Source organism: Acomys minous (genome assembly GCF_964271855.1).
Source record: "Acomys minous genome assembly, chromosome: 17".
NCBI lineage: Eukaryota > Metazoa > Chordata > Mammalia > Rodentia > Muridae > Acomys > Acomys minous.
In genome coordinates this window covers 58,662,724-58,685,473 of record NC_140500.1, presented here as the reverse complement: position 1 = coordinate 58,685,473, position 22,750 = coordinate 58,662,724, and the positions used below count along the sequence as shown (strand labels likewise).

General features: G+C 47.6%; 2 long non-coding RNA genes across 2 annotated transcripts in view; one reads left to right on the top strand and one right to left on the bottom strand.

The window, feature by feature from the left end:
• Nucleotides 1–18,782, top strand: part of LOC311587923 — a 32,608-nt gene extending 13,826 nt beyond the window's left edge. Inside the window, exon 4 of the long non-coding RNA XR_014776012.1 lies at nucleotides 18,632–18,782. This is a non-coding gene — a long non-coding RNA (uncharacterized lncRNA). The remainder of the gene's footprint in view (nucleotides 1–18,631) is intronic.
• On the bottom strand, nucleotides 10,435–22,449 carry LOC311587934. Its single transcript, XR_014776022.1, has 3 exons — nucleotides 22,340–22,449; nucleotides 18,622–18,671; nucleotides 10,435–10,724 (listed from the first exon to the last, which is right to left on the bottom strand). It is a non-coding gene; the product is annotated as an uncharacterized lncRNA (long non-coding RNA).
• Between the last annotated feature and the right edge of the window lie 301 nt (nucleotides 22,450–22,750).

Sequence of the window (22,750 nt, the reverse complement as noted above, 5' to 3'; positions counted from 1 at the left end):
GATGGCCTCGAACTCACAGCGATCAGCCTACCTCTGCCTCCTGAGTGCTGGAATTATTAGACTCCAGGTGAGATAGCTATGGAAGAATGGGGAGACAGAAGCACCCAGAGGGTCCAGGAACCCCACAAGAAGACCATCAAGGCTGTAGATAGAGACCCATGGGGGCTGCACAAACTCCTGTGCCAACCAAGGACAATGCACGCAGTGAACCTAGACCCTCTATTCCTATCTACCCAATGAACAGCTCATTCTCCATGGTTGTGGGGAGAGCAGGAACTGCCTCTGACATGAACTCTGGTGCCCCTAGTTGACTACTTCCCCTTGGTGGGGAGGCCTGGTGGCAAGCAGAGGAAGTGGAATCAGGCTATCCTGATGAGACCTGATAGGCTGAGATCACATGGTGGGGGAGGAGGTTTCCTTCTGTCACATGTCTAGGGAACGTGAAAAAGAGGAAAAAGGGAGAGGGGGAAATGGGAGGATACAAGCGAGGGATAACAATCGGGATGTAATCTGAGCAAATTACTTCAAAAAGGGAAGAAAAAAACCAAAGGTTAATATTGCAAAAAGTAAAAACAAATAAAACAAAATAAAGGTGTGTGCCAACACAACTGGCCTGAAAAGAATCTTTACTATTTAAAAACAAAAAGTCACAGGGTGCTGGGAGGCCCCAAACCTTGTATTGAAACATCCAGTGCAATGGGACTGGAGAGATGGCTCTGCAGTCAAGTGCACTTGCTGCTTTTGCACAGAACCCAGGTGCAAGTCCCAGAATCCACATGATGGCTCCCAACCATCTGTACTCTAGCCTCACAGAGTCTAGCACTCTCCGCTGCCCTTCACAGGTGCCAGGCATGCACATGGTGTACAGCATACATACATGCAGACCAGTACATGATACAGTTAAGGGAAAAGTGTTTCTGACCCAGAGAGAGAGAACATCCAGAGGCATCTGAGAGAGATCAGAACAGAGAGAGGAAGTAGTAGACTGAATGTGGCCAACAGACTGACCTCTCTGGGATAGAAATAGGAACAGAACACACACCCATACACACACACACACACACACACACACACACACACACACACACACACACACATACACACACAGAGAGAGAGAGAGAGAAAGAGAGAGAGAGAGAGAGAGAGAGAGAGATACAGAGTAGCCAAAATAGCAGGATTATGAGAATCACTAGTGGAGTGGAAGGAAGCCCATCAGCTGGAAGGACTTTATGTTGGGGAGGAGGTGAGAAAAGCTAGGGGATGCATGGACTTTGAAATGTGTAGCAGGTACTTGTGATACTGAAGGACCCTAAAGGCCAACATGCACTTTGCTGTGCTAATAGGCACTGCAGGGAGCCATTTGTCCTTTCTGGAAGGCAGGGGAATACAGTTTCCCTTTGACATGACAACTCACACACATAAGATAAAAATAACATGGGGGCTGGAGAGATAGCTTGGAGGCTGAGAGCACTGACTGCTCCTCCAGAGGTCCTGAACTCAATTCACAGGAACCTCTATAATAAGAGCTGGTGCCCTCTTCTGGCCCTCAGCTGTACTTGCAGGCAGAACACTATACACATAATGATAAACACATCTTTTTTTAAACATAAAAATGAATTACAATAATACGCTGCCAGGGCTAGTCCCTCTCACTCACGCACAAGCAGAAGCAGGGTTGCCAAGGCTAGTTTACAGGGATAGGTTTGTTTTAGGAGGTCCATGGCCTGAGTCAGTTTCTGGGGTTCCATCGAATGGCTCGTCCTCTGATTCCTTCTACAGGGATATACATTTAGCTGCCATGCTGTTTCCCCTCTTCATCCACTTCCACTGTCTATCCTATTCCCTTTCTCAGTGAGATTCAAGCAGCCTCCTTGGGTCTTCTTAGCTTCTTTGGGTCTGTGAATGGTAGTATGGTTTTCCTGTACTATATATATGGCTAAAGTGAGTACACACCCTGTGTGTGTTTCTGTGTCTGAATTACCAACCTCAGAATGATATTTTCTAGTTCCATCCATTTGCCTGCAAATTGCTTGATTTCCTTGGTGTTTGTTTCTTTGTGTGTTTGTTTCGTTTGGTTTTTCGAGACAGGCTATGTTAGCCTTCGCTGTCCTGGACTCACTTTGTAGACCTGGCTGGCCTCTAACTCACAGCGATCCACCTGCCTCGGCCTCACAAGTGTTGGGATAAAAGGCATATACCACCATGCCCAGCGACGTCTTTGATTTTAATAGCTAAGTAGTATCCCATTGTTAAAAAGTACTATATTGTCTATATTAATTCTTTGGATGAGGGCCATGTCGGTTGTTCCAGTTTCTGAAGCTGCTATGAACAGTTGAACAAATGTCCTTGTTGTATGGGGGAGCATCTTTTAGGAATATTCCCAAGAGTGCTATAGCTGGGTCTTGAGATAAAGCTATTGCCAATTTTCTGAGAAAGCGCCAGAAAGATTTCCAAGGTGGTTGTACAAGTTTGCACTTCCACCAGCAATGGAGGAGCCTTTCCCTTTCTCTTAATCTTTGTCAGCAGGTGCTGCCTCTTGAGTTTCTTCTCCTAGATATCTGATGGGTGTAAAATGGGATGGAAGGGTAATTTTTGAAGAGCTATAAGACACAGTTTTACAAAGAGATTGAAGGAACAAATAGAATTGCTCTCTCATCTATACAGGAAAACACAACTTAGAACGATACAAGCTGGAGTAGGTGACTCTCATGCCAAACAGAATCTGCTGATGTCATCATCTGGACATGGCAACCTTCTGAAACACAAGTAAACAACATATATGTGTGTGTGTGTGTGTGTGTGTGTGTGTGTGTGTGTCTGTGTGTATGTATCAACACTGAGGCATTTTTAGAGGTCAGGAATAAAACAAAATACCTGGGTGTGGCCCCTTCACCTGCAGCCATGAGAAGGATGATTTGCTGTGTAGACAATTCAGGCTGCCTTTTTGTTTTGTTTTTGTCTTTGTGCTTTCGAGACAGGGTATCCTCCATGTCGACCTGGCTGTCCTGGATTGTTCTGCAGACCAGGCTGGCCTTGAACTCAGAGATCTACCTGCCTCTGCCTCCCACAGGTTGGGATTAAAGGCCTTTGCCATCATCGCTCAATTCTTTTTCTTGCTCATTTTCAGTATATTAACTCAATTCTTCAGGGATACTGAGAAGGACTATATGCATGAGACTGCAGGGGGCCATTGGGGGCTCATATATTTTGAGTTTGAGTATTTGGTTCCCAGTTAGGCTTTAGGAAGGATTAGTAACAGTGACCTTGTTCAGAATGTTGTCACTGGGGTGGGCATTGAGGTTTCAAAAAGTACAGGCCAGGTGTGTTCTCTCTCTCTCTCTCTCTCTCTCTCTTTCTCTCTCTCTCTCTCTCTCTCTCTCTCTCTCTCTCTCTCTCTCTCTCTCTCTCTCCTGCCTCGCTCTCTCTGCCTCTTCCTCCCTCCCTGCCTCTCCTTCCCCCTGCAGATCTAGATGTAAGCTCTCAGCTCCTGCTCCAGTGCCATGCATACCTGCTGCCATGCTCCCTGCCATGATGATCATGCACTCACCCTCTGAAGCTGTGAGCAGCCCTCAGTTCAATTCTGCTCTTCCCTGCACTGCTGTGCACATAGAGTCTCTTCACAGCAACAGGACAATGACTAAGACACTGGGTGACTCAGCAGCACCACTCTGGTGCTGGAATCCCAGGGAGGCCCTAGAGAGCCACCAGTTTTCAGTCCACACTGGAATCCAGGAGTGGGTGCTAACACCAGCTAGGAGAGGGCTGAGAATCCAGGAACTGGCCAGTGAGAGGGAGGGCAAGCAGACAGAAAAGCACAAGATTCCTTCTTGTGTGTCTCTATGTAGGCTGCCAGCTGAAGGCGTGGCTCATTAGGGTGGATCTTCTGACTCAAATGATCCAGATTTAGGGTGAGTCTCCACTTCAAATAGTTCAACCAAGGAAAATCCCTCTCAGGTGCGCCCAACCTCCTGGGCTTCAGTTAATGCTGAGTTAAGAATTATCCATTTTTTATTTACTCATTTTACAGCCTGATCACAGGCCCCTCCCATCTCTCTGCCCATTCCCTCCCTCACACCACCTACCCCACTCCCTTTCCCATTCTTCTCAGAGAAAGGGGGTCCCCCATGGGTACCAAGCCACCCTGGTGCATCATGTCACAGCAGAACTAAGTGTATCCTCCCCCACTGACACCAGACATGGAAGCCCATTTAGGGGGAAGCAATCCAAAGGCAGGCTACAGAGTCAGAGACAGCCCTCACTTCACTTGTTAGGGGACACCCAGGAAGAACAAGCATGCACCTCTACTACATATATGTAGGAGGTCTAGGTCCAGCCCTCGCATGCTTTGGGTTGCTGGTTCAGTCACTGTGAGCCCCCATTAGCCTAGGTGAGTTGACTCGGTAGGTCTTCTTGTGGTGTCCTTGACCCCTCCAGCTCCCTCTATCCTTTCCTGCATTCTTCCACAAGACTCCCCGAGCATGGCCTGTTGTTTGGCTCTGGGTATCTGCATCTGTTTCCCTCTTCTGCTGGTTGAAGGCCCTCAGAAGACAGTTAAGCTAGGCTGCTGTCTGCAAGCATAGCAGAGTGTCAGTAGTGAGAGGAGTTGGCTCCTCCCATGGGGTGGGTCTCAGGCTGGGCCAGGCATTGGTTGGCCAATCCATCAATCTATACTCCATCTTCCTCCCGGCAATTCTAGTAGGCAGGACAAATTTGGGGTTGAAGGCTTTGTGGGTGGGTTGGTGTCCCTTTCCCTCCACTGGAAGTCCCCTCTGGTGTAGGAGGTGGCTATTTCAGGCTCCATATGCCCCATTGCTAGGAATCTCAGCTAGGGTCACCCCCGTAGACTGCTGGGAACCACCCCCTCAGTCACCTCCTAATGTACTCGCTCATAACAGAGTAGCCATCTCAGCATCCTAAGGTCAGCCCAAGGCCACCATACACTTCTCCTTAACCTGAGAAGGGAATGGGTGTCCTTGAGTGTCTATATGATGAGCTGTGGAAGGAGAAAGTCATTAGCGTTAGGGAGCAGGTGGAAAGGGAAGCACGCTCTCCACCCCTAATGGGTGCCTGTCAGTGTCCACATCCCACTAACAGACAACACCTTGGAGCCTGTTGCTTTAGATGGTACATGTCACCCAATCATGTGTTTGAACATTGGGCCCCAGCATTGGCACAGTGTGGGGAGGGTGTGGACCTTAGGGAGTGGGGCCTTACAGGAGGAAGTGGGTCCTAGGCAGCAAGGAAAAATGGGTACAACTAACTGGCTCAGGTCCCTACTTGCGGGCTACCTTTAAGGCAGAAACTGAGGAGATCAGTGTGGTTGGTGCGGAGACATGGTTGGTTCTTTTCTTGCCATGACATCACAAGGAGCCATTGTGAGGAATGATGGATACCTGGCTATAAATAGAACTCACTGGGGCCAGGTTTTGTCCTTTAACTGTGGTAGCTGTGGGTAGATTGTATGGACGGTTGGAGAGTTGGCAATCGCTATACTTCTGAGCTCCACTAGGACTTCTAGAGCCTTGAACCTCAGCAGAGTGAGTTTCCTTGGGAGGCTGTTGGTTATCTGGCTTTTGCTTTTATTTCCTCATTTCTTGGTTTCAGGTTTGATTGTGGTTACTTTTGTTTTTGTTTACAATCTCCCATTTTTATTCTTGTAATCTTTATCTCAATCCACTTTGATTTTCTTTCACTATCACAATTTAAAAACATGTATTAGAGTGTATTAACTAACAACATGCGCAATCTCACAGGGACATTTCCACACATATAAAGAAGAAGGTTGAACACATTCCCCTGATCTCATTGCCTGCTGCCTGCCCTTCCAAGTCCCTCAAGGATTCCCTTTTCTGTTCATCTTTTTACTTTCCAAGTAGAGTCCAAGTCATGTGGACTCCTGTTCAGAGGACTGACAGACACACTGGATGGTCTCATAAGGAAGGGAGCCAATGTGTCCCTGTTTTAGCAGAAAGCAGCCTCCGAGCTGTTTGCCTTAGGATCTTCCTGGTAGTTCAGAAGCCAGGACGCCATGCAAGGGCTGGAGACAAGAGTCAGATCCCATTCTCTTCAGCGTAGTAATGGAAGAAGGCAACTGAAAAGACTTCAAGGTCATAATAAATGTGGATCTAGAAAGAGCCTGTTCTCTGAGAAAGGACAGGACTTCCCCGGTGAGACTTACCATAGCCTGTGCCGCCAACCTCCTCTGTCGCCCTCCTTCCTGTAGCTGTCCTTTCATGGGATAACTTCTATCTTATGGAGGGCGATTATAACATGAAGCTAGTGTGTTCTCAGGGCCAGGAAATTGGGGCGATGAATTGGAAGTAAAGGATCAAGCCTTCACTCTTGAGTTCTGCTGGCCAAACAGCTCAAAAAAAGTGTCTAGGCACAAAAGTTGGGGTGTGTGTGTGTGTGTGTGTGTGTGTGTGTGTGTGTGTGTGTGTGTGTCCTACCAAGGCTATCCTGGAACTTCAATCCCAATGCTACAATATTAAGAATTGAGGTCCTGCTTCTCCTTGACCATGCAGGAACATACAAAGCACTGGATAGAGCTCTAAAGCAGGCATGTTACACACTCGATCAGCTGGGTTCTGGATCTTGCCTCCCCAACATCCAGATACATGGGCCATCAATTTCTGTTGTATTGAAGTGACAGAACTAAGGCAATTTGTCTGAGAGCAGAAGGGCCAGGATATGGCTCCATCTCCACATCTGTTGTCTACAGAGTTCTCTGGCTGATGGGTGTTTTCATGGTTATTTTGAACATCCCTGCTCACTGTCTTCTGGTATCCTGGGCTTTGGTAGAAGTCTCAGGCCTAATGGGGATCATGTGATGAATAATAACATCATCTTTCTCTCAGCCCCACAGAGGTTAGTCCCAGGCCCTGGGGTAGCATGAGAAACAGTATTTTGTCACAACTCCGAGTATAGCCAGGAGCTACCACCCATCAGCACACACATCAATCTGAGTTTAGAGAAAGTGAAACGGAATACTTTGAGCGTAGACATGATGATCGTAGACAACGTGGTCGTGAAGGCCGGGGTCCAAGTGAAAGGCAAAACACTGTCCATTTACTAAGAGGAGATATCAGAGCTCATAACTGAAGAGGGCCAATGATCTGGAGCCTGTTGCCAATCCTGTGATTCCTCAATGGATTGTTAAAGTGAAAAGGGTGCTTCTTAAAGTCTGGCTGTCAAAACTCTCACAAAGGACCAAGTGTTGGAAAGTTGTTACCCCAAGGTGGCACCATTTGGGGGAAATGTGGGCCTTGGTCAGTGGGCCTGGCAGGAAGAATTGGGTCCTTGGGCAACACTGGGGGCAGCCATTTGAGTGAAACCAGCTTCCTCAGGGCCCTACTGCCCCACTGCCCAAGACCAGCCTTCCTGTCTTGGGTCCAGAAAGTTAGGAAATCTGGGGGTTGGGGGATGTGCCCAGCCCTCCTCGGTCCATTTCTTGCACTCACCTCACAAAGAGCCATTGTGAGGAATGATAGGCACTGCCCACTGAAGGCTCTGGCTGAGGCTGCCTCCTGTCTTCCACAGCAGAAGGTGGTGAGGAGTTGGCGAGAGACTGGACTTCTGCGCTGCTGAGGGCTGTTCCTTGCACTTTCAGAAGCTGACAGGAATTCCTCGTAGTGAGTATCTCTCTTCTCTTTTCTAAGGTAAAGAACATTTGACTGTTTTTAGTTTATGTGAATGAGTATTTTGTCTTCATGGATGTCTGTGCACCACTTGCCTGGTATCTTCCCTGGAGCTCAGAAGAGGGAGTCAGATTTCCAGCACCTGGAAGGACAGGTGTTTGTGAGCCACCATGTGCTTGTTGGGCATCGAACCTGGGTTCTCTGGAAGAGCTGGCAGTGGTCTCAAGTGCTAAATCATCTCCCATCTGTTTTTTCTTCTTTTTTTCCCCCTTTAGTTTTTCGGGACAAGGTTTCTCTGTATCCTGGCCATCTGGACTCACTCTGTAGAGCAGGCTGGCCTCGACCTCACAGAGATCCACCTGCCTCTGCCTCCCGAGGGGTGAGATGAAGGAATATGCCCTCACTGGCTTGTGCCATGGGTTTGAATTCTTACCTCACTCTTTATCTTATTTTACTTTATTGTGGTCTATTTCCCTTCATATTCTAAGCCTTTTCCAGGCATGGAATAACTGTACCATATAAGCAATTGAGTTATGACAAACACAGGAACACCTGCAATGCCCTTTGCTCACACTAATCACGTGACAAACCGTGCTGTGGTGCTTTCTTCTCCCACTTCCTCCTCCACATTCACAGTAGCCCCTTCTATCTTCAGGACCGCTTCCTTCCCCCAAATTCCACATATGAGGAAAAAAACGAGGAACAGTTACTTTCTCTGTAAAGCAATCTGCTGTGTTAGGTCCATAGATCCCACACTTTTGTCCTTCCCTATGGCTGCCCAGGACTGTGGGATGCTTGCCCCTGATTCTGTTCCTATTCTCTGTTGTTTGTCTGTCTGGGCATGCAGAGCACTCCTTCACAGGATGCTGTGAGCATATCTGCTCCATAAAGGATGGCATACTTTGATGTTGTTGATTTAGGAGAAATATTATGCACAACTAAGGATTTTCTCATCCATGTTCATTGTGAAGTAGCATTTTATTTTATTTTATTTTATTTTATTTTATTTTATTTTATTTTTTTGGCTAGGCTTTTGGTTTTTTTCCCCCCTCTTTATGGCATGAAGATTTGGGAACTGTTAAGTTCCTTTCTCCTTTGTGGAATTTTAGGAGGTCTGACATTGTTCTTCAAGGGCCTGGAATGGTCCAACGAAATTTGCCTGGTCCTGTGCTATCTAATGAAGATTCGTTTTCATAAACAGTTCAATCTTCTTACCTTCTCCTTGCACTTTAATGTCTTCTCTAGGTGAAATTATATCTAGTAATTTCTCCATTTCATCTGCATTATCGAATTCATGAAAGGGACACCCTGGGTTTTAAAAATCGTATTTATTTAGGAGTGATGTGGTCTGGAGAGATGGTCCAGCACTTAGGAGCATGTAATCTTCTTGGAGAGAACCTAGTCCTACACCCAGCACTCCCATGCCAGATCATAACTACCTGTAGTTACACTTCCAGGCCCACTTCTAACCTTCATGTTTATATAAATCAAGTTATAAAGAATTGTATCACTATATTAAGTGACATGTAGTACCTGTGATTGCACTTGTGTGTGTGTGTGTGTGTGTGTGTGTGTGTGTGTGTGTGTGTGTGTGTGTTTGTGTGTGTGGGCACCCGTGTATGAGTCTCCTAGGAGACCAGAGATCTAGGATGCCTTAGAGTTGGAATTAGGGCAGTTAGAAGCACCTGACATTGGTCCTGAGAACCAAATCCAAGGCCTCTGCGGGAGTAGCACAGCTTCTGGGCTGCAGAGCAAACTGCCTAGGCCTGACTCGCTGGGTTTCTGGGTGTCTGTTTCTTATCAATTCCTCTTGAATCTGACTTTACCAGTGCCTTATTTCCCAGGGTGTGTTGAGCTCAGGGTCCTTTCCAATAAGCAGCTCTCAGTTTCTAGGGTCCTTTGTTTTGTCCTTGCAGTGTGCAGTTGATCCCTATCAACCCGATCTATGGCGGGCTTTGCTGTCTGCTGCTTTGAACATGCTCTGTCCCTGTCGTCCTAGGCATTCTGAGTGCCTCTTAGGTCATCTGAAATGTTTGCGACACTTTTCCCTCTTCCCCGACCCCCGTTTTATTTTCATTTTTGCCTTTTGGATCTAGAAATCATAGTTATAAACATCTCCCTGGGCCCCATTTTGACTGTTTCAACTTTCTCATTGCAAGTTTGGTTCTAGCCGTATCAAGGAGGGCCTGATAAAGCAGGGAATGGAGGCCTGCAACTCCACGGAAAAGACCTTTATGAGAGATTATAAAATGATTACAACCCTGGGACAAGGGCATTTTGCCAAGGTCAAACTGGCCATACACCATGACACAAGGACCTGTGTGGCCGTAAAAATTCTTAGAAATACCAGGAAGACAGCACCTCTCATTGCAAATGAAATCAGCACTATGAAATTGATTTCGCATCCAAATATTGTAAAGCTGTTGCATGTCGTCCAGACGCAAAAGACCACCTACCTTGTGATGGAGGTTGCCGTACTGGGAGAGCTGATGGAGCACATCCTCCTCCGGGGGTCTTTAGAGGAGAGCGAGGCATGGAGACTCTTTTCGCAGATACTGCAGGCGGTTCAGCACTGCCAAGACAATTACATTTGCCATAGAGACATAACAGCCAAGAACGTTCTCATCGACAGCAGGGGGAATGCCAAGCTGAGCGATTTCGGCCTGGCCCGTCACATCAGTCCTGGACAGAAGCTTCTGGGGTTCTGCGGCACTCCAGTCTACTGCGCTCCGGAACTCTTTGGAGTGGAGGAATATGACCCATTCCCCACCGACATATGGAGCTTAGGGGTTCTGCTCTTCCTCATGGTGGCTGGGTGCTTTCCCTTTGAAGATAGCTCTTTCGAAATCTTGAGGGAGCAGGTCAGCTCTGCCATGTTCACCGTTCCTCGGCATGTTTCAAGATATATTTACAATGTCATTGTCCACCTGCTCGTGGTCGATCCCGCCAGGAGGCCCACCATCGACCAAATCATGGGGTGCTTCATGCTCAGGGGCAGAGAGGCTCACAGTCTCCTGGGCACCACAAGCCCGAGGACTGGCGGGCCTTTGAGAGATACGTTGTATGAGCCTGAAGAAGGCATCCAGTCTAGAGGAGACCAAGAACAACACATTGAGGTGATTGCAACTTGCCCGATACTGCAACCCCAGTCACCTGGGGAACACTGTTGCCACCATCAGGCCAACCCCATGAAACCCAGGCAGCCAGGCACTGTCTATCAAGGGGGAGATCTTCACACTGTCCCAGGTTTCCTAAGGAGAGCTACTGAGCCTGAGCCTGGCCCATCTAAGGCCCAGGAGAAAAAGGAGGAGAATTATTCCAGGCAGGGTGGCAGAAGCCATACCATACCTGCCACCCTGTGCTCCCAGCCAAAGAGGACCCACCATCGCCATGTATCCCACCTGGGCTGCTCTGTGACTAATTCCCAAATAAAGGAGAATTTGTCACACTCCATGATTGGCTTATGTGGAAGCCTGAACGCAAGTTCCCAGGCCTCGCTATGTCTAAAAACCAACTCTGGTAGACCAGACCAGAATGAGTCTATAGCTCACACAGAGAACTGTATGCCCTCCTGCAGTATCCGCGAGAAACTCTGCGACATGATAGAAGATGCCAGTACAAAAGTCTCACCTGCCTCCTCTGGGGTCAAATGGCTGAACATGACCTGCATGGAGTCAAAAACCCTCACACAGGAAGATAATATCAAGTGGGAATCATACTTTACCTGTGAAGAGGCCCCGAAGCAGGAGCAGGAATCGTACACCCCCTGTGAGGAGGCCCCGAAACAGGAACAGGAATTATATACCATCTGTGAAGAGGCCCCCAAGCAGGAGCAGGAATCATATACCACCTGTGAGGAGGCCCCCAAGGAGGAGCAGGAATTATATACCACCTGTGAAGAGGCCCCCAAGAAGGAACAGGAATTATATACCACCTGTGAAGAGGCCCCCATGGAGGAACAGGCCATCACTCCCAAAGGTGTTATGACCACGAAAGAGGCATTCAAGCAGGTAGAGGCCTTCATTGAGGAAAGGATAGTCTGCCTGGAAAAGGACATCCTCCAGGGAAGGAACACCATCCAAGATGAGATCATCACCCATGAAGAGACCATAACGGAGGAAGAGGTCATCACTCATGGCCAGCCTCAGGATAGCGAGGCAGCTTCCTCCAGGCCCCGGCGTCGCCGCTGGAAAAGGGTGAAGAAGACAATCGTGAATGGCCTCAGGCGGCTGTGCTGCTGTTTGCCCCCTACTGAGAGAAGGCATGCCTCTTCTAAGAATAGGACTCCAGAGGAAAAAGATCGTGGAGTCACCCACAGAACCAGGTGGGTGCCTTCATTCATTTCATGTTCTCCATACCTTTTCCTACCTGGCCTCTGGGACACATGAAGACTGTGCCCACTTGTCCACTTAATCATTGGTTATTCAGAAAGACCAATCCCATAGAAACCCATCAAGTGTGACCTCAGGCTTGTTGAGCAGAAAGTGGACAGCACAGATGCTGACCAAAGCAGGGAGAGGAGGAGGCGGGGACATGGCCACAGGAAGCAAAGGTTCCTTGGAGAGGCGGTGGGGTGCTGCAGGGCCAGTGCAGTAAGTCCTGTGTGTTTCTAAGTCACTAAGAGTCTCCTACCCATGTCTTTCTGCTTTGAAGTCCTGAAGAGGACAAGCCCCAGCTCCATGGCTTGTGAGCCATGGGTTAGGGATCGGCCTGGCTGAGATTCGGAACGCCCTGCGGGGAAGCCAGGCCAGATGTCCAGGAGCCAGTGTGCTCAGGGATCCCGGATGCACAGGGAGAGCTGTCCACCCCAGCGCAGATCTGTGCAGGTAAAATCCCCAGCAGCAGGAGTTGGCTTGCCACTGGGTCTTGCCCAGAGAGGAGGATGGGGTGCAGAGGTACCCTAAAGCTGTATGTGCAACATTACCCCTTGCCTTGTCCCTGACTCTTTGTAAAAGTCAGGGATTTCCCTAGGGTAGTGACTTGTCCTTTGCTCCCTGTTTCTTGGCAGGAAACATGATCTTTTCCACCAGGTGAGACTTCTCTCCCCACACAGGTAGTTCCTAGTCAGCCTGTCCCACCTGCCCAAGATGGGTTTCCAGGTTGAGGATGAGGCCTACCAGGGCCCCTATGGGACTCCTTTAGAGGGCAGCCTCACGCTGTCCTTTAGCCAGAGACTCCCACACACCCCTAAGCCATTACAGGTTTCATTGAGTCCTCGGACGCGACTCAGAAGGAAGCTTGGGAAATTCACAGCTGTGGAGTGACATCAAGGGCACTTGTGCCCTCTCTTGCCATCAAGTCTGTCCTCTAGTTCCTCACATCCTGCCTCTCTGTGCTTGCTCCTTCAGGACCACCAGTCACACTGGAAACTCCATCCCACACTCACCAACACGTGCCACAGCATGAAGCTGTGGGAGAGGTTGTCACCAGGGTTGAACTAGAGACCCTTGTGACGGAGCAGGACCCTGCTGTGAGCCCTGCCTCACACCAGCTTCAGGGCTCCACCTGGAGCCTGCAATCAGCTGGACAAATGCACAAAGTTGCTTGAATTTCTTGAGACTTGGCAGGTTGCATAGGATTGCACAGGTAAGCAACACTGCACAGCCTTTGAGAGAGCTCTGGAAAGCCTTCCCTGTCCATCCCACTGTCACATTGGCCAGATTTTATCTTCTGTGCCGTTCTCCCTAGCCAGTGCTGGAATTGGTCACTGTGGGAGTGACAAAGAAGTCTGTGTAACTGACATGGATGGTGCATCTGTCAAAGTGTCCCAGGGCAACAAGGGTCCTGGCATAGTTGTCCTATGGGGTTTTCTAGATTCAACATGTCCAGATAGTGTTCCTACTGTGAAAACCCAACCATGTTTCTAATCTGCTCTGTCCTCTGAGTGATGCAAAGCTCACAGGATGGATATTTCACTAGCCTAATCAGAGAAGAGAGGGGTATCTTACTACACTCTGGGGTGGGGATTGCACCTCAGGGTCTCATGCTTCCCAACCCACCATGCACACCTATGGGAAGTCCATTCCACAGGATTCTTTGCTGGCCTCAGCCACTGGACCAGGATGAGCTTCTCACCCAAAATCCAGGGGAACATCTAGGAGACTCCTTCAGCCTGGAAGGAGAGCTGGCCAGGCATCTCGATCCCCTAAAACAACTGGACTGCTCCCTGCCCTCCGTGCACAGAATATGGAGCGTCCTGGTCAGTCTGTCTCTGTTTCTGTCTCTTCGTGTACATAAGCAACTTCCTGGCATATCTCAGCTGCTCTAGCATTTCTTTCTTTTTTGCATTTTCTTTTCTTTTCTTTTCTTTTTTTTAGATGTATTTATTATGTCTACACTGGCCTACCTGCATGTACACATGCAGGCCAGAGGAGGGCATCATCACATTATAGATGGTGGTAACCACTATGTGGTTGCTGAGAATTGAACTCAGCACCTCAGGAAGAGCACTCGGTCCTCCTAGCCTCTGAGCCATCTCTTTAGCCCTTCTTTCCTTCCTTCTTTCCTTCCTTCTTTATCATTTTCTTTCTTTTTCTTTTTTTGTTTTTGGGTTTTTGAGGCAGTGTTTCTCTGTGTAGGGCTGGCTGTCCTGGAACTCCCTCTGTAGATCAGACTGGCATTAAACTCAGAGACCAGCCTGCCTCTGCCTCCTGAGTGCTAGCATTAAAGGCTTGCACCACCATTGGCCAGCAAGCTCCACTTTCTTAAACAGGACCCAAAGGGAATACCCTAACACTGAAGATGACCTTAAGTGACGAACCCACAATGCAAACAGAAAATACAAATCACAAGTGGTAGAAATAGACACACAAAATTAAAACATAATGCATTGAATAACTCACTCTGAATAACAGACTCACAGATGCCAGCGACAAGAACACATTCCACCTACAAGAGATCCAAGTGGGCTTCTATTCCTTGACAGTGCTGCTAAGGTGTCACGTGCACATTTCCCTTTTCCTTTCTGACATTGGTTCTTTCTCCTTCCTTAGGAAGAACAGTATTACTGGGAATTGTTTTCTTTACTGGTTTTAAGTTTCACACAGTCTCAATCAATAACTTGGGCTGAAATGACATCAATGTAGACCAGGCTGGCTTTTCCTTCCTGAGGACCCTGCTCCCTCAGTTTCCCCTTAGGAGCACTGGAACACTGTCAGCATTTGGCTTTCAGTCAGGGTCTCATAGCTCAGGCACTCCACCTTGTAGCCAAAGATGCTCTTGAGCAGGATCCTCATCTGCCTCTCTCTAATTTCCAATGGCAAACATTCCAGATTTCAACCACTCTGTCCTGTCAAGCATGAAAAGCTCAAGGCCAGTGTAGGCAAGAATAAGTCCAGGCTGAGTGGAATGTAGAAAAATATGCAAATTATAAATATTTGGAAGCATCCGATCTGGACCCCGGGGTGAGGGAGATGTAGGTAAAGTGGAAGAGTGCAAGGAAAGGACCTTGTGAAAAGCTGACATGCCAGCATCCTTGTCTTCTTAGGCCTGCTAGTGAAGAGAGGTAGATGTGGAAGCTTGCAGCCTGAGGTGACTAAGATACACTGTCTCAAAAAATATGGTGAGAAAGCATTTGATGAATATTCCTGGCCTAGGTGTGTGCTCAGTGTGAGGATACACACACACACACACACACACACACACACACACACACACACACACCTCACCTCTGTGGTCATGCCTGGACCATGCACAAATACACATATTCCTTTTAAAGTTTTCTAACCTGGCCTTACCCTTTCCTTCTCACTAATGTCTATACTTTATATTCATTTCCCTTTTTTCTTTTTTTGTCAAACCACATAACTTGGTTCCCAAGGTGACCTGTCATTACCTTCCAGTGAGATAGCCTTTTCTTCCCCTTCAGTTGAATTTACTCCAGTATTCTGTGTACAATCCAGGCTGCCAAGGGCTGCTGATCCTCCTGCCTTCAGCCTACTGATCCTCAGAGATATAACTGTGTTCCTAGCCTTTTTGATTGTTTTTTTTAATCATCTATGTAGTTGTGGATGACCTTGAATTTTTAACTCTTATGTCTTCAGCTATCAAATGTAGGGGTTACAGGATTTACCCACCAAGCCTTGTTTCTTGGTCCTGGGGAACAAAGCCAGGCCTTCCTGCACACTGGACAAGAGCTGTCCCAGCTAGTAGTCTGACTACTCCTGTAGCTCAGGCTAGCCTGGGGCTTCCTATGGAGCTGAGGAAGACCGCGAATTCTTGATCCTCCTGCTTCTATATTCCTTCTATGGAATTACAGCTCTGCTCCACTGGCCTTGTGTTTTCATTCTTTTTTATTTTCTTCCTTCCTTCCTTCTTCTTCTTCTTCATTTGGTTTTTGCTGTTGTTGTTGTTGTTGTTGTCGTTTCTTCAAGACAGGGGTTCTCTGTGTAGCCTTGACTGTCCTGAACTCTCTTTGTAGACCAGGCTGGCCTCGAACTCAGAGCTATCTGCCGGTCTCTGCCTCCCAAGTAGCAGGATTAAAGGCATGTGCCACCACTGCCCGGCCTCTTTCTTCCTTTCTAGATTACCTGTTTTTTCCTACTTGGAGTATTACGAAGCACTACATATATGAGGTCTAGCCAGACTTCCCTCTTCCGAAGATTGTGAGCTGTGAGCTTGATGGGAAGAAGGGAAAGAGGCTTTCCCAGTGCCATGTCCTATCAAGAAATCTCAGGTCGGTGTGCCCCGTTTTCAGGACTATGTCCTTTGTGTGTTCTGACTAGCAGCCCTTAAGTTAATCTCATTGGATTCCTCTATGTAGCAGCATCGGAGAGAAAAGAAGGCAGAAGCCACTAAGAAGCCCTGACAAACCCAGGAAGACTGAGCATCCCCTCTGCTGTTTGAAGGTCTAGTCCCCTCAGCCCTTGGGCGATCACATCCCCTCACATTTAGCCAGTTCTAGGGAGGTGGTGGATATTTCTTAGGACTAGATGCTAGAGCTAGGGTGAAGCTGTATGCCTGGAATCCCAGGACTCTGGAGGCTTAGACAGGAGACTAGCCATAAGTTCAAGGTCAGCCTGGGCTATATAGGGAGCTGTAGTCTAGCTTTGATGGGAGTGTGAGACCCCTACTCTAAAACAACAAGTGAGCAACCGGCCTAGTGCTATAGCTCGGTGTGGTGTGCCTAGCATGCCGGAGGCCCTGGTTCTTTCTGGACCACCATAACACAAACTGAGGTGATGCATGCCCCAAATCCTGGAATTAGGGGCAGAGACAAGAGGATCAGGCAGTCGAGGTCATCTTCCAGCACAGAGTTTAAGGTCAGTCTAGGATGCATAGCACTCTATTGAAAAACAAGCACCAGCACCACCCAAATCTTAGAAATGAGTGACATAGTGGCTATGACAACCAGATGTTCTTTGTGGACCAAAGTCTTACAGGACGGAGAGAAGAAAACTGGGTGTCCAGATTTGCAATAATGCTTTCCTGGGCTCACGTCTGGAATTGGCCTGAGCATTGAGTTGTTCCCTACTGCTCAGAGGTGAGATGCTCAGTAGGTACCCCCTGCTTGTCCTGTGGGAGGCAGTGGGGAGCTGTACAGACAGTGTTCCCTGCTGGCCCTGTGGGAGGCAGTGGGAGCTGTGCAAACAGTGTTCCCTGCTGGCCCTGTGGGAGGCAGTGGGGAGCTGTGCAGACACTGCTCCCTGCTGGCCCTGTGGGAGGCAGTGGGGAGCTGTGCAGACAATGCTCCATGATGGCCTTGTGGGAGGCAGTGGGGAGCTGTGCAGACAGTACTCCCTGATGATCTTGTGGGAGGCAGTGGGGAGGAAGGTTTGCAGAGCATGGAGACCCCCACCTAGCCCAATAAGGAAGGCAGGAAAGCTGCTGGCCCAGCACCCTCTCACAAACCCTGAGGTGGTACCTCCCCCTGGGGCCTTTCTAGAGCAGCACTGTGTCAGTGCACCTGCTTTGCTGGAGTCCCTGCTTCAATTCATGACAACAAGAGGGGCTGGGGAGGAGCTTGTTCTGTTTCCCCATCTAATAGGATTTGTTGTCTTTCCTTCCTTCCTGTTTCTCATCCAGACCAATATGAAGGAAGATGGTTCCTTTCATACTTAGGCTGCCAGCGGCATGTCCCTGGAAGAAGATGCATTGATACTCTCTGCTGTCCCTGCCCCTGCTCTCCATAACGAGAGATGGCTGGGCTGCAAGTCATAGTGTGAACTCCACACCCTGGGTAAGATTTAGAAACACAGGCGGGCTGGGAGGATGACTCGGCCAGTCTGAACATCCCGTGCCGCCATCCCGTGTGATAGGTGAGTTAATTCTCCAGATTGTAAGGAGAAGAGCTGGCACGCTGCCTGAATGAAGCCTGTCACCCAGCACATGGAGATGGAGGTAGGTGCATCTCCTTTTTTACGTTTTTGTTGGTTTTTTTCAGACAGAGTTTCTCTAGTTAGCCTTGACTATCCTAGAATTCACGGTATAGACCAGGCTGTCCTAGAACTCACCAAGATGTCAATCTTCTGCCTCCTGATTGAAGGCACATGTCCCCACCACCTAGTCAGATAGGTGTGTCTCAACCTCCATGGTCTTGAGACTGTCTCTGCCCGAAACAGAAGGTGTAGAGAGCCTGGGAAGTGACATTTGAGACTGAACACATGTACCACACATGCTTAAATTTGAACACACATGTGCATGTATACCAAATCACACATGCATAAGCATACAAGTAAACACATAAGTACATGTGTCTGTATACACACTAGGCAAAAATAGTGATAAGTATGCATAAGTCAGTTCAAGCTCCAGGGAGCCCTTTGGAAGGCCTGACCTCCTTTCTGCATCATGGTGGTCAAGATGTAGGAGAATATGACATGCGGTTGTGGCCAAGGACACTAGGGTGCTCTGCTAAGGATGCTGGGTTGTTGACCGAGCCCACTAGGCCAAGCTTTCGGCAACCTTATTAATGCTCACTAGATTTAGTTTGTGGTCTGTCAAGGTGATCCCAGATTGTTAGCACTGAGTCACCTGGATGTCTTACCTCTCTGCAGCATGGGACCCGTCACCTGTCAGAAGCCAAGGCAGATGATCCTGGACAAAAGAGAACAGGACATACGGATGAGTTCTCCTGACAGTAACCAGTAACCCCGTGCCCCCAATGCCCAAATCTTTGCAAGATGTCTTTTATGTTGGAAATAAAATAACATTGGTAAATTGGCTTTTTGCAATTTTCATACAGGGTCTTTTATGTGCATCTCTGCGTTGGCTGGTCTGCTACTGTGTAGCCTGTGCCGGCCTGAAAGCTGAGGCAGTCTGCCTCAGTTTCCTCAGTGACTGGGATCATAGGTGTGCTATTTTAGTGAGAATTTTGGGTTCTGTAAATATCCAGTTATAAGAATATGTTTTTGTTTTAACCCCTTCTATGAGAAATGGGGCTGCCTCAGATTCTCCACAACCACTAGCTACAATCTCATTCTGTAGGAGGGGCATAATTGTTGGCATCTGTAGATACATTGCCTTTAGAGTTCTGGGTAGGTGAGAGGGGAAAACGGGGGAGCCCTAAGAGGGCTACTGGTGGCTGCTGCTTCCCCTGCAGCTGCTGGTCCCTGCTGTTCCTGCTGGATGGATTGCTAGACAGCTACATTGCTGATTGGAGATTTTGTAATGATGGAGATTGGACTTTCCCCAAGGAACTCGGTGCCCCTAATCAGCAGGAAGGAGTCTACAGAGATCTATGCCCCACCTCCATCTCTAACCTTTCTTGACTATCTAGTGTTTGTGAGGTTGGAAGGAATTGTGGTGGAGAAAGATAGTGGATACAAGAATCCAGTAAAGTAGCTCAGATGCCCTGTTACATAGTGCAGCTAGGCAAAATGGAAAGCTTGGTTTCTATTGCCACAAGGGAAGAAGCAATGACTATTCTGCTTCAAGACATCAGCAAAACCATTTATTGTGGCTCCTGATACTGGGTTCCTTCTTACTTTGCTCCCAGAGAGGATTTTCTATTTTCTCCTCTTCTTTTTCCTATATTCTGTTTCAAAAATTTTGGGGTAATGGTTGAGCAGGTTGTAAAAATTTAAGTGGATAGGAAGGGCATCTGAGAACCAAATATGAATGAAAAGGTTAAGCCAAAAGGAGACTCTATTCTCTCCTTTCTGAAAGGCTTGTAGAATTTTGTTATGCAACTGGAGAGGTTGGGGTTAGAAATGGAATCACTTGGATAAAGCCAAAAGCATCCAAAAAGAAAGAAATACAAAGCTCAGACTCGAGGACTGAGCAAGAAAGCAGGAGCTTCCAGCAGAATGAAATATTTAAACCTGGGTAGAAGGCAGATCTCAGATCCACATAGCACCACACACTTGTGGTTTCAATCTCCTGGGTCGGATGGGGGAGCAAGGAGGGTGGCCAAGAGGAGGGGGGAGGCCATGCATGGTGACAGGGTTAAAGAAAGCAGCCCATTTTGAGAGAAAAGGTTAATCTTGAGACAACTGCACTACCAGAGGACAGGTGGCCTGGGATTACAAACTCACCACCGGGGAGATCCAAGATGGCCGTACCCAGTGCACTTGGCTCCTGAGAAGCAGGCCAAAAGTGACTGCAAAGTGATTAAGAACTAGCAGTGCTAGTCTCTGGCCATTTGGCTATTCCTGTAGCCCAGGGGAAAGCTCCCGGGTTCACAGATGCTGGGTCCCAACCTCGGGCCACCCTATCTAAGGAAATGGTTGCAGACTCAGATGGATGGCTCTGTCGGCCTTCCCTGAAGAGACCAGCCAGACCTCAGAAGCATACAGATCTCGTCCCATAAGAACAGCTTCAGCTCAGAGACCATGGAGCAAGGGAGAGAGAGGCAGGGCTGCTGGTGCTGGTTGATTCACCAGTGAGAAGATGGCTGCTGGGTCCCTGAAGAGACCTGCTGGTCCTCAAAAGCACACAGACTAGACATTGGCACTCCAACCCCCTGACTGTGCATCTATTAGGAATACAGCCACCTGAGGAGAATGCAGGCTATTCCATAATATCCAGCAGCCTGTCCACAGCCTCACTCATCATCCCCAGGAGGGCTGTCCCAGGAACAACCAGACATTCCTAGCATAAGAACACAGACCACGAAAGAAAGGACAATATGGCACCTCCAGAATTCAGCTATCCCACTGCAAGCAGCCTAGGATACCCTAACAACTGCAATGAACAAAAATTGACTTAAATATATGCTTGTGTAGATGATAGAGGCATTGAAAGAGAAAATGGATAAATCCCTGTAACACAGGAATATACAACCAAACAGATAGAAACCCTTAATAAAGAGAAAATGAGCGAATTGTTCAAATATAGGAAAATACAAAGAAGTGAAGTAAATGAATAAAATGGTTCAATACCTGAAAATGGAAGTGGAAACAATAATAAGAACATAAACAGGACATTCTGGAGATGGAAAACTTAGGGGAGATAATAGAAACTACAGAGGTAAGCATGGCCAACAGAATACAAGAACTAGAGGAAAGGGTGTAGACAGTACAGTCAAAGAAGTTGGTACATTTGTCAAAGAAAATGTTAAATCTAAAATATCCCTGCCACAAAACATCCAGGAAATCAAGAAACTATGAAAAGATCAAACATAAGAAAAATAGCAATAGAAGATTCCCAGCTCTAAGGCCCAGAAAATATTTTCAACAAAATCATAGAAGAAAAATTTCCCAACCAAAGAGATCCATATAAACACAGAACACTAAATAGATTAGACCAGAAAACAAAATCCTCGTACCGCATAATCAAACACTAAATGTACAGAGCAAAGAAAAAAGTAGTAAAAGATGCAGGGGAAATTCCATGTAAGGGTTAAAGGCAAAGCTATTAGAATCAGCCCTGACTTCTCAACTTTAAATTCCAGAAGGGCATGGGCAGACACCTTGCAGACCCTAAGAGACTAGAGATGTCAACTCAGACTACTGTACCCAGCAAAATTTCCAATCACCATAGACAAAGAAAAAATAGTCCATGATAAAATCAAATTTAAGCAATATCTATGCACAAACCCACCATTGCAAAAGATACTAGAAGAAAAACAACTACACCCAAGAAAATGTAGGAAACAAATAATGTCACTGCAATAAAACCAAAAGAAGAGAAACAGACAAATACACTACAGCCACCAACATCAAAATAACAGGTCATTATTGACTCAAAATTAAAAATTTTAAAAGGAAGCAGATATACCGATTGATATTCAGTGGCATAAGAAAAAAGTAGATGGGGTCAACCTCAGGAATGGCTAGATATAGAACCTGAAGTTATGCATTAAACATTCTCTGTCTGTCTGCCTCCCTCCATCCCTCTGTCCACCCCCCCTCTTACACACACACGCACACACACACACACACACACACACACACACACACACACACACACACACATTATGGCTTCTAGTTTTGCTTTAGTTTTCTGACACAGCCGTCACCATGGAAGTCTGCGTGGCTTGGAACTTGCTTACAGGTTCTTCACCACAGCAGACAAGACTTTTTTGAGTGATCTTCCTCTCTAAGGCAGACTGGCCCCAGGAAGCCCCCAGCTTATGAGTTAGTCACCCTTGTGAACTGGAGAGGCATCTCTGCCCCAGTTTCAGTTCACAGCTCTAGAAGGAAAATCCAGTTAGCCTGGTTGGAACTGTGAGCCCAATGCTTGGACTGTGACCACAGGCGAGAGTTGTTAGCTAAGTGGGGGCCCATCGTTCTTGACCAGGGAAGGGAGAATAGGTACTCTACCTTTCAGAGAGCAGGTCTGGGAAAAATGGAGGGTGGGTGTCATCAGCAAAAGTAGTGAATCCTGATGTCACGGACATCTACCGTCAACCCTGTGCTCTGTGCCTGTGCCTCGTTCCTGTAGGTATGGAGGAGACATATTTGGGAGTTATTGGATTTGTAGGGGCTGGGTAATCATGGGAATCATGAGAACCATGAAGTCTCCCTGGACTCTGCTCTTTCAATGGTACCATCTTTGTGAAGAGGATGACCAAAGCGCTTGGCACACTGCGGATGCTGTTGTGACCAGTTCTTTAGTCTCAGCTACAACAGTTATAACTCAGTTGTAACAGCACAGCTCAAACATACCATAATTGCCTTCTTGACCACTGAAATGGGCCGATGCTCAGGAGGTTTTGAAGATGAAGGACACAC